Source organism: Chrysemys picta, chromosome 1 (assembly GCF_011386835.1).
Source record: "Chrysemys picta bellii isolate R12L10 chromosome 1, ASM1138683v2, whole genome shotgun sequence".
Classification (NCBI taxonomy): Eukaryota; Metazoa; Chordata; order Testudines; family Emydidae; genus Chrysemys; species Chrysemys picta.
Window position 1 is genome coordinate 133,866,797 of NC_088791.1, and position 11,846 is coordinate 133,878,642.

General features: G+C 44.7%; 1 long non-coding RNA gene across 1 annotated transcript in view; it reads right to left on the reverse strand.

Moving 5' to 3' along the window:
• Positions 1-11,583, reverse strand: part of LOC135976206 (uncharacterized) — a 28,148-nt gene extending 16,565 nt beyond the window's left edge. The window contains exon 1 of the long non-coding RNA XR_010593405.1: positions 11,389-11,583. This is a non-coding gene — a long non-coding RNA (uncharacterized LOC135976206). The remainder of the gene's footprint in view (positions 1-11,388) is intronic.
• Positions 11,584-11,846: the final 263 nt, after the last annotated feature.

Sequence of the window (11,846 nt, forward strand, 5' to 3'; positions counted from 1 at the left end):
CTGAACTACTGTGGACAGACTGAGGCAATTTCAACACACAGTATCCGTTCAGCCTTTCCATCTCATGTGCTCTTACTCATCCTCCGTTGTGCATGATGATATGCCCCATGACCCTCACAGACAGTGGCAGATTATTGCATGGGCCCACAAAGCCTGTGCCAAGGGGCCCGGCCAATTCAGGGGTCCCCACCCCTGCTCCTCTTCTTCCCCTGAGGTCCCGCCCCCTGGCCAACCCAGAAGCCACATCCCAGCTGTAATAGGATGAACATATTCCCCCACCCCTGCATGGAGCTGGCCCTGGCCCCTCACTTCTCCCCTCCCCCATGAGAAGCTGGCCCCAGCCCCTTGCTCCCCCCACCCCTACACAGAGCTGGTCCGAACATCCATCCCCTCCGTGGAGCTGGCCCAAGCCTTCCCCTCCCCCACCACAGAGCTGGCATAAGCCTCTACCCCCCCCCACTCCCTCCCCCAAACCCCACCGCTCACCCCCCACAAGCCCCTTTTTGGCAAAACTGGGCATTTATCCCATTTGCTCTTGCCAGCTGGTGATCAGTTGGCAAGAGCAAAGGGGACAAATGCCCAGTTTTGCCAAAAAAGTTGGGACGTCCAGGTCAGGGCTTAAAAAGGGGACTGTCCCAGCCAAAATGGGACTTTTGGTCACCCTAGGCTTTAGTAAGAGCCGTTCAGGAAGCCCGGGCTGCTGTGGAGAGCTCCGGACCCTTCATCTGCCCTGGGTAGAGGCCCGGGAGGCCCGAGACCAGCTCCTAGCCCATGCTCCTACCCCCAGGGCGCGCCGCCCAGGGCAGGTGGAAGGTCCAGGCTCCCTACAGCGGCCTGGGCTCCGCGGGTAGCTCTTACCACAGCCTGGCTTCTGGCCAGGCCAAGAGGCGGGGCCTTGGGGGAGGGGAGGAGCAGGGGGCAGGGTCCCATCACAGGGGTGTGAGTGGGGCCCAAATGTTTTGTGCCCAGGGCCCCAATAAATCTTAATCTGCCTCTGCTCACAGAGTTCATTCATAGTGACTGACCCCACTCAGCTACTTTCCTGACCACAGCCAGCATCTTTTTCTCACTAGGAGTATGGTCTGGTAATCTATTTGTTTGCACTGGATGTAGGGATTGCTGATCGGACCCACAGGGTTGTTTGTGACTCTCCTATCACCATCCCACTCTCTGTATCTGGCTCTGCTGCATTCTCTCTAATGGCTGCACCCCCGAAATAGGATTGCTCTTGTGGGGGTGCAGGATGCAGACTACAGTGATCCTGCTGTGCACAGTCTGGTGCTTGCGTTTCCCTGTGCATGTTTTTAATGCCTTTTTGGAGTTTCAACCCTTTGCTGTTCATTTTGTTTTCTGTTGTCTACTGTGCCTCTCCTTTTCTCTGCCTCCTCCCCTCATTCTGCAGCATACTTTGGGTTTTCCACTAGCCCCTCTCCAGAGCCACAAGCTACTGAAATCAGTGGGGAAAGGAGTTACATAAAGTCAAAAATGGTTTCAAGTTGACACTGTTTCTGAAATCTGCTTCAGCAAGTTTTGTTAGGTGCAGGCTCTTGGTGAGCTTCCCAAACCTTGACTCAGCACATATGCAAATAAGGTCCAAAAATAGACGACACTTCCCTAATTCACATGTGCTACATGTGCCATATTTCCATGCTGCGCTTTCCAAAAATAGCATCCACACATGATTGGTTGTGATAAAGCCACGAGTATTTAGCTGCACGCACTGCAACACTGACATCAAAGCAGGGGCTCTCTATCCTTTTCATAGAGAGATTATCTCGTGTACACCCTCCCTTCCCATTCACAAAAGCATGGCTCAACCTCCCCTTCCATGTGCAATTGCATAACATCCCTGTGGCAACTGCAGCAAATTGCTCACATGGAACAGCAATATTAGGAAGGTGTTTAAATGTATTTTTAGTTTCTTTTCGTGCTATTTATAAGCTGGAAACAAGGTGGAAAGTCATCACATTGTGGCTAACCAGCTCCCCACAGACCACTGGTAAGGGCTCAGCAGGATATCAAGGCTCCCGCAACTACAGTTTGAAACCCAAGGGTTACTTTTAGAGACCCAGAAAAGAATCTGGTTAGAAGCTGAATTAAGTGTTCCTCCGCTGTAGTTCCTATCATAGGAGTAAACGGGTTTGTGGGTTACATTCAGGCACATGTTAGAGAGAGACATTATACTGGAACAGGACAGGCAGAGAGCAATGATCTGACACTTGGCATTGCTTTATAACAGTGGTTCTTAACCTTTACTGCAGCCTGAACCCCTTTGGTTCTCAAAATATGTTCTCGCACCCCTTATCAAAAATCAAAATGTTCATGCATCCCTTAAACCTAAAAAATGTTCTCGCACCCCTTCAACCTAGATATATTTTTTATTTGTATATTACAGTAATCGTTAAAAAATGTATAATGTTAATAAATGCATAGGCTTGATGAAACAAAGTAGTTGTGCTTACGTGCCTATGCTTAATTTGTGTTTTCGATGATTTACTGTCTAAAAAAATCTGGCATGTCTCGCACCCCCAGAAAGGGCATCTCGCACCCCCCGGGCGGGGGGGTGCACCCCAGGTTAAGAACCACTGCTTTATAATAAACTAACACACAGGAAACAACATATTTCTAAATTATGTGACTCCTTTTAGTACTATTTCTTTGTTATTATTACTCAGCAGCTCCGCTCCCCTGGCAGAATGGAACTTGCTACCATACAGATAAAATTCGCCTGTGCTGAAAACGGAGCATTCTCAGCAGCCAGTCCAAGGCTGTGGAATGAATGACCACAGGAACGAAGGGCCATCACAAACCTCACCACTTGCCACTCCAAGTGCAAGTCCACTTAGAACTACTAAGCATGGTATATAACCATTTAAATGGTCCAGATGACCGGAGGATAGCTAATATGACATCGATTTTTGTTTAAAAGGCTCCAGAGGTGAGCCTGGCAATTACAGGCTGATAAGCCTAACCTCACTACCAGGAAAATTGATTGAAACTATAGAAAATAACAGAATTATCAGAAACATAGATGAACATCATTTTTTTAAAGGGAAATCATTCCTCACTAACCTATTAGAATTCTTTGAGGGGATGTGGAGAAGGGTGATCTAGTGAATATAGTGTACTCGGAGTTTGAGAAAGCTTTTGACAAGGTCCCTCACCAAAGGTTACTCAGCAAGCAGTCACAGAATAAGAGGAAAGGGGACTTTAACTTCCCGGATATAGATTGGGGAACAAACGCTAGTAGCAATAATAGGGCTCAGATGTTCCTAGATGTGCTTGCTGATCAATTCCTCCATCAAGTGGTAGCTGAACCGACGAGGGGGGAGGCCATTTTAGATTTGATTCTGGTAAGTAGTGAGGACCTCGTTGAGGAAGTAGTAGTAGGGGACAATTTGGGCTCCAGTGATCATGAGCTAATTCGGTTTAAAATACATGGAAGGAGTAACAGAATTAAGTCAAAGACTAGGGTTTATAATTTTAAAAAGGCCAATTTTAACAAATTAAGGGGACTGGTAAGGGAAGTGGATTGGGCAAACATATTAATGGATTTAAAGGCAGAAGAAGCCTGGGATTACTTTAAGTTAAAGATGCATGAGCTGTCGGAGGCCTGTATTCCAAAAAAGGGAAAAAGATTACTAAGCAAGAGATTTAGACCGAGCTGGATGAGCAACCGACTCAAAGGGGCGATTAGGAAAAAACAGAAAGCGTACAAAGAGTGGAAGAGGGGAGGGATCAGTAAGGAAATGTACCTAAGTGAAGTCAGAGAATGTAGAGATAGAGTGAGAAAGGCCAAAGGCCGTGTAGAGTTGGACCTAGCGAGGGGAATTAAAAGCAATAGTAAGAGGTTTTACAGCCACATAAATAGGAAGAAAGCAAAGAAAGAAGAAGTGGGACCGCTGAAGACTATTGCCGGAGAGGAGATTAAAGACAATCTAGGCATGGCGCAATATCTCAATGAATATTTTGCATCGGTGTTTAATGAGGCCAATGAAGGTATTAGGGATACTAGCACCACTACAGAGGGGCATTCAGGATGGGGGATTACCGTATCCGAGGTAGAAACAAAACTTGAACACCTTAATGGGGCTAAGTCGGGAGGACCGGACGATCTTCATCTGAGAATATTGAAGGAATTGGCGCGGGAAATAGCAGGCCCGTTAGCTATAATATTTAATGAATCTGTAAACTCGGGGGTGGTCCCGTTAGACTGGAGAATAGCTAATGTGGTTCCTATTTTCAAGAAAGGGAAAAAAAGTTATCCGGGTAACTACAGGCCTGTTAGTTTAACATCTGTAGTGTGCAAGGTGTTAGAGAAAATTCTGAAAGAAAAACTAGTTGAGGACCTGGAGATTAGTGGCAATTGCGATAAATTACAACATGGTTTTACGAAGGGCAGATCGTGCCAAACGAATCTGATCTCCTTCTTTGAGAAAGTAACGGATTTATTAGATAAGGGAAATGCGGTGGACCTAATATACCTGGATTTCAGTAAAGCGTTTGATACTGTACCCCATGAGGAATTATTGGTTAAACTGAAAAACATGGGGATCGATATGAAAATCCAGAGGTGGATAAGGAATTGGTTAATGGGGAGAATGCAGCGGGTCGTATTAAAGGGTGAACTGTCAGGTTGGAGGGAGGTTACTAGTGGAGTGCCTCAAGGTTCGGTTTTGGGACCCATTTTATTTAATCTATTTATAACTGACCTCGGAACAGATTGCAGGAGTGGGCTGATAAAGTTTGCGGATGATACGAAGGTGGGAGGCGTTGTAAATTCGGAAGAGGATAGGGATATCCTGCAGGGAGACTTGAATGAGCTTGTGAATTGGAGTATCAGAAATAGGATGAAATTTAATAGTGAAAAGTGTAAGGTGATGCATTTGGGGATGACTAATAACAATTTTAGTTACAAGATGGGGACGCATTGGTTAGAAGTAACGGAAGAGGAGAAGGACCTAGGGGTCCTTGTAGACCGCAGGATGACTATGAGTCGACAATGTGACGTGGCGGTGAAAAAAGCCAATGCTGTCTTGGGATGCATTAGGCGAGGTATATCTAGTAGGGATAAGGAGGTCCTGCTTCCGTTGTACAAGGCGCTGGTGAGACCTCATTTGGAGTACTGTGTGCAGTTCTGGTCTCCCATGTTTAAAAAAGATGAACTCAAACTGGAACGGGTGCAGAGAAGGGCCACTAGGATGATCAGAGGAATGGAAAACCTGTCGTATGAAAGGAGACTAGAGGAGCTTGGGTTGTTTAGTCTGACAAAGCGAAGGCTGAGAGGGGATATGATTGCTATCTTTAAATATATTAGAGGGATTAATACAAGAGAGGGAGAAGAATTATTCCAGCTTAGTACTAACGTGGATACAAGAACGAATGGATATAAACTGGCCGTGGGGAAGTTCAGGCTTGAAATTAGACGAAGATTTCTGACCGTCAGAGGGGTGAAATATTGGAACGGCCTTCCGAGGGAAATGGTGGGGGCGAGGGACCTGTCTGGTTTTAAGATTAAGTTAGATAAGTTTATGGAGGGAATGGTTTAATGGTAAAACATAGTAGTCAAGGAAAACCAAGCAATGGTAGGTAAATAGTATAATGGCTAACAGGAGTCAGGATGGAGACTCTTGCCTATATGCTCGGGGTCTTACTGATCACCATATTTGGGGTCGGGAAGGAATTTTCCTCCAGGACAGATTGGCTGAGCCTCTGGAGGTTTTTCGCCTTCCTCCGCAGCATGGGGCAGGGATCTCTAGCAGGAGGGTCTCTGCCGATTGAAGTCACTAATAACAGGATTGGGGACTTCAGCAGCAGAGTCCAGGGAAGGGGTAGGGATGGTTTTATGGCCTGCAGCATGCAGGGGGTCAGACCAGATGATCATAATGGTCCCTTCTGACCTTAAAGTCTATGAGTCTATGAGTCCTTTTATGGATCAGCAACTAGTTAAAAGACAAGAAACAAAGGGTAGGAATAAATTGTCAGTTTTCAGAATGGAGAGAGGTTAATAGCTGAGTCCCCAGGGAGCTGTACTGGGACCAGTCCTATTCAACATATTTGTAAATGATCTGGAAAAGGGGGTAACAAGTGAGGTGGCAAATTTTGCAGATGGTACAAAATTACTCAAGATAGCTAAGCCCAAAGCAGACTGTGAAGAGTTACAAAGGGATCTCAGAAAACTGGTTGACTGGCCAACAAAATGGGAAATGAAATTCAATGTTGATAAATAGAAAATAATGCACATTGGAAAACATAATCCAACTATACATACAAAATGATGGGATTTAAATTAACTGTTACCACTCAAGAAGGATCTTGGAGTTGTTGTGGCTAGTTCTCTGAACACATCTGATCATTGTGCAAAAATGTTAGGCGCCATTAGGAAAGGAATAGATAACAAGACAGTAAATATCATAATGCACCATATAAAGCCATGGTATGCCAAAACCTGGAATACTGAATGCAGTTCTGGTCACCCCATCTCAAAAAAAAAAAAAAAAAAAAAAAAGATATATTAGAATTAGAAAAGGTACAGAGAAGGGCAACAAAAAATGATTAAGGGTATGGAACAGCTTCCATCTCAGGAGAGATTTAAAGACTGGGACTTTTCAGTTTGGAAAAGAGATGACTAAAGGGAAATATGATAAAGGTCTATAAAATCATTACCGGTGTGGAGAAAATAAATAAGGAAGCATTATTTACCCCTTCACATAACACAAGAACTGCTGAGGCAGCAGGTTTAAAACAAACAAAAGGAAGTACTTCTTCACAACGCACAGTCATCTTATGGAACTCTTTGTGCGGGATTTTGTGAAGGCCAAAAGTATAACGGGGTTCAAAAAAGAATTAGATAAGTTCCTGGGGGATAGGTCCATCAATGGCTATTAGCCAAGATGGCCCGGGATGCAAACCCATGCTCTGGGTGTCCCTAGCCTCTGATTGCCAGAAGCTGAGAGTGAATGACAGGGGATGGATCACTCGATGATTGCCTGTTCATTCCCTCTGAAGCACCTGGCATTGACCACTATTGGAAGACAGGATACTGGACTAGATGGACCATTGGTCTGACCCAGTATGGCCATTCTTATGTTCTTAAGGCATAATTTTTCAACCTGCCTTCTCTAGCATAAACACCGAGCGTATCTCCATTTTAAAAACAAAAATCCTATCAAACCAAAGCACTCCATTGCATGCACAAATCTCCCGCTGGGGAGAGGGCAGGAGAAAGAACAAACCATATGTGACAGACATTAGTTACGTCATTTAATGCTTTACAGGAAGACATACAAATATTATGGTGATAAGGGCAGAATAAGAATCTATACAGAAAATAGAATACTTCTTTCTCTAAATCTTTTACATTTTCCATTGGAAGGCGACATAAATCTGTCCTCCAAATTCGATCCAGGGAATGTGACTCAAAGGAAATCAGGTAATTCCAGATCAGTTTGAGTCATCCTCATTTTGGGCCCACTCCTGCGAGATGTTGATTACTTCCTGTGAGTGTGGCGCATCCTTGGCTTCCACTGTCTAAGTAACTTGTTCTCAAAGAATTATTGGGCCTGAATTCTTCTCTCATCACTTGCACCTGTTTTACACTTATTGAACTTCAGTGGAGTTACTCCTGAATGGGATAAGCATGACTCAGAGGAGGACTTATTGTTTTGTTTCAGATTGCAACCTCAGAGCAGAAATGGTTTGAATAATAATGCATAGAGACAGTAATGTGGGGTGACAGGCACAAGCTTTGCAACATGAATTCCATTACCTGCGGGCCTCATTTACTGATTCTTCAGAGATCCTACCAGAGCAGCCTCCACCTCTGCTCTTGAACCACCTGAGATGCTTGACACTTCCTTCTCAGGAGCTTCAGAAGAAAACTGTCTGGCCAAGCTAGGAGCAAGCTAACAGGAATTAATTCTTATCTCAGTTTTAACAAAATGCCTCTGAAATGGCAGTAGTTTCCAGAAAATTAGAGGAGTTTCATGACTTCTATCAGAATCCCCTCAAAGTCCCATAAGGCTTTAAGTCTCCCACAATCCACTGCTTCACATAACTGTGCCAGGAACTGCAATAGAGGTACTCAACATGCAATGCAACTTCAACAATGGACTAAAAAGCATCTGTGGTCATGGGCCAGAACTGAATCCTTGGTAGTATAATAGGGTTGAAATGGTGAGCATATCTACATTAGTCATACTCTTTTGGATACAGTTCTCTAGTATAGACAAAGCCAACATGACAGCTGCGTTGTTCCATTCTGTGGGGTTAGGAGGCATAGCAGAGTTGGATGTGACAGGTGGGCATTCTGCCTCCCTCCATAGTGACCACGCAGCACTGGAATGTTAGTTTGCAGATGTGGGTGGGTTTGCAATTATATTGTTGTTGTTGATTCCATTCCATCTAAGAGAAGACAGCATGATTTGTACATAACTCTGAATAAATTCCTTGTTAGTCTTTCAACCATCTGGAGTGAGAGTCATTCCTCTGAACACAGCCAACCACGTCAGCCACAGGGAACGCTACTCAGGATAAGTAGGATCTGTGAGAACGTGGTGTGTCACAGGGAGGGTTAGTGCTGAGATAAAAAGTCTTAGGGCTACAACTAGGGAGTTACTGACCATCTATAACCATCTTGCCAAGAGGGTCCCTGAACACTGATGCCCTGCCAACAGGAACATATGTAGAGGTATGCAAAGTATTTATAATGAAACCCAAACCCATGGAAAGCTCATCTGGTTTCTGGCTTGGTTTGGTTACAAACCTGAATCTCAGGTTTGGTTCATTCAAATGTTCTTTGAAGTTCACCAGAAGGTTTTTGAACTTGAGCTGAGCACTGCGTGAACCTGGCCTGGATTTCAAGCAATTCTAAGCCATATAGAGAGCAAATTATGGCTAGGCTTTGAGCTTATCTCGGCTGATATTATAATATGCACATTTTTTACATGGGAAATTAAGGTTAGTAAAATGTGTTGCATAGAATGGCTTTGGCGTCAAATTCAACACAGACCATTGGCTTTGATGGCACTAACAGCCCTGTACTAGCCAGGAACCTAAATATGTATTTAGGATCCTAACTTTAGGCACCTAGACACAGATCCCCAAAGGTATTTAGATGCCTAAATACCACTGAAATCCATGGGAGTTAGGTGCCTACATATCTTTGAGGATCTAGGCTTCAGCTGTGAAAATTTAAGCCCAAGTGACTTACTTGTTCAACCTGTCTGTGCTTCATTTGCCCAATCTGTAAAACAGGTATTATCATACTTCTTACCTATCTCATGGGGATGTTGTGAGAATTAAGAACCCAATCCTGTTCCAATGAAAGTTTTGCCATTGACTTCAATGGGAATAATTCTGGGTCCTAATTAAGACCCCAGTTCAGCAAGGTGTTTAAGCATATGCCTAACTTTAAGCATGTGAGTAATCCCATTGACTCCAGTAGGACAACTTGTATGTTTAAAATTAGGTACATACTTCAACACTTTGTTAAACTGGTGCCTAAGTAATGTCTGAGACAATCAGAACTTTTCTCAAGATAATGTAACATATGAAAGATTAGCTGGGGATTTATGGCATCTCCACTATTAGTTGAGTGCAGGCTCCATTGGGCAAACTTACTGCAAGAAACTCAGTTAAACTTGCAGCAGATTTTGCATTGAATGAGGTAGAGGGTCTTTAGTGATTTTAAAATTATTTTCATTACTCCATTTTTGTATCAATCCAGGATGTAAGGGATTGTGGGTAGGAATCAGATTCTTATAGAAAAGACAATGTAGCTATTGATAGCAGTGGCCTGGCTGCTTTCTGTACAGTTTTCCGGGTCACACTAATAAATGACTAATAGATATCACAAGCATGTTACAGAAATGTGTAGCCTGTATTTCAGGTGGTTTTAAGCATGTCAGTAGAAGATGTTATAGGCAGCTATAAGCACCCTATTAAGCTGCTGGACTCTAGAACAATGCATTAATCCTATATAAACTATTAAAAAATGTGTCCTTTATACAAAGAGTGACCATTCTGATAGACTCTTGTATTAAGGAGACATGGGGGTGAGGGTTGTTTTCTTTTAGAAAAAAAACGTAACATAGTTTAGCTGGGAACAAAAAGAGGTTCTAAAGTCAGCTAGATTCAACTTAGTATTTAACTGATCAAAATCCATTCTGGAGTTACCATTTAGAATATCTCTTAAGACTTTCATCAGTGAAAAGCAACTAGTGTTTTCAGGATACACCATAAAAAGCAGTTTGTGAAATCTAGGTACTTCACAGAAAAGAATTTAGTAAAGAGAATAGAAAGAAGTCAGAGAAAGTCAACATTCTTCCAGAGAGCCCAGAATGAGCTGAAGATGAAGGGCCAGACTCATAGCTGTACCTAGGAAGTCAGGGTAGCTCCATTGACTTCACTGGAGCAATGCTGATTTGCACCCGCTGAGAATCTGGCTTGGAATGTTGGTTTGTTTGTTTTTAAAAGGGGAAGACAGGAATGAGATTAAGCAATAAGGAATTTAGGATAGGTTAGACCGGTGGCTCTCAACCTTTCCAGACTACTGTACCCCTTTCAGGAGTCTGATTTGTCTTGCGCACCCCAAGTTTCACCTCACTTAAAAACTACTTGCTTACAAAAATCAGACAAAAAAAAAAGTGTCACCGCAGACTGTTATGGAAAAATTACTGACTCTCTCATTTTCACTATAGAATTATAAATAAATTAATTGGAGTAGAAATATTGTATTTACATTCAGTTTATAGTTGTAGTGGTTTAATGGTGGCTCAGTGGGAGGCCACTCCGCCTCACTATGTCACGGGGCTCTGCCCACAGTCAGGGAATTAGCAGCAGAGTACATAGTCTGAGGCTCTAGCCCTGAGGCGGGGCAGAGCAAATAGTTAGGGCAATAGCAGTCTAGGGCCCCAGGCTCTCAGGCAGGGCGGGGCACCAACAGTTAAGGGGTTCTGGCCCACAGTTAGGGCAGAGCAGTGAAGCAGTCTAGGAATGCCCTGGGCCCTCAGGCAGGGCGGGGCACCAACCAATTAATGGGCTCTGCCTTACCATCAGGGCAGAGCAATAGTCAACCTAGGGGCTCAGACAGGGGTGAGCACCCAACACAGTCTAGGTGCTCAGGCCGGGGTGCTTCTCTGGCCCATGAGGCGGGGCAGAGCATCAGACAGTCTATTGCCTGACGTCTTGGCTCAGGCAGACAGCAGACAAACACAGGCCTCTTGGCATATGGTGAGGTGGCAGGGGATGCAGGCCTACCCGCCTCTGCTGCATCCCAGCCCAAGGCCCTAACAGTGGCGGGGTGGGGAATCCATCCGCAACATGACAACTGTGTTTAAGTCGCCCTAAAACCGGACTGGCATCAGCTGTCCCTGGGCCACTTCCTACCTTCCCCCCAGGGTGTTCCTGGGTCCCTGGGTGTCCTCTGTCTCTTCGGGGTAGGTGTCCATCGGCAGACCCTGCCACTCCTCAGGCTCCAGGTCAGTTGGCGGTGGCTGCAGTTCTGGCCAGACTTCAGCTCAGGAAGAGCTGTCTTCGGGCTCTACCTCTGGGAGCAGGCGGGAGGCATCAGTCTCCTCCAGCTGCTTCCTCCCAACTGAGCTACAGGGTTCAGCCTTTATACTTCCCTGTCTCGCCCTTTGACTTCTGGTGGGTGGGGTGAGCCCTCTTAGGCTCCACCCACCCTGGTTTAGCAGTTGACTCCTTCCCCTCTGGCTCAGTGGGAAGCTACTCCACCTCATCACGATAGTATATACAGCAGTATAAACAAATCATTGTCCTTATGAAATTTTAGTTTGTACTGACTTTGCTAGTGCTTTTTATGTAGCCTGTTGTAAAACTAGGCA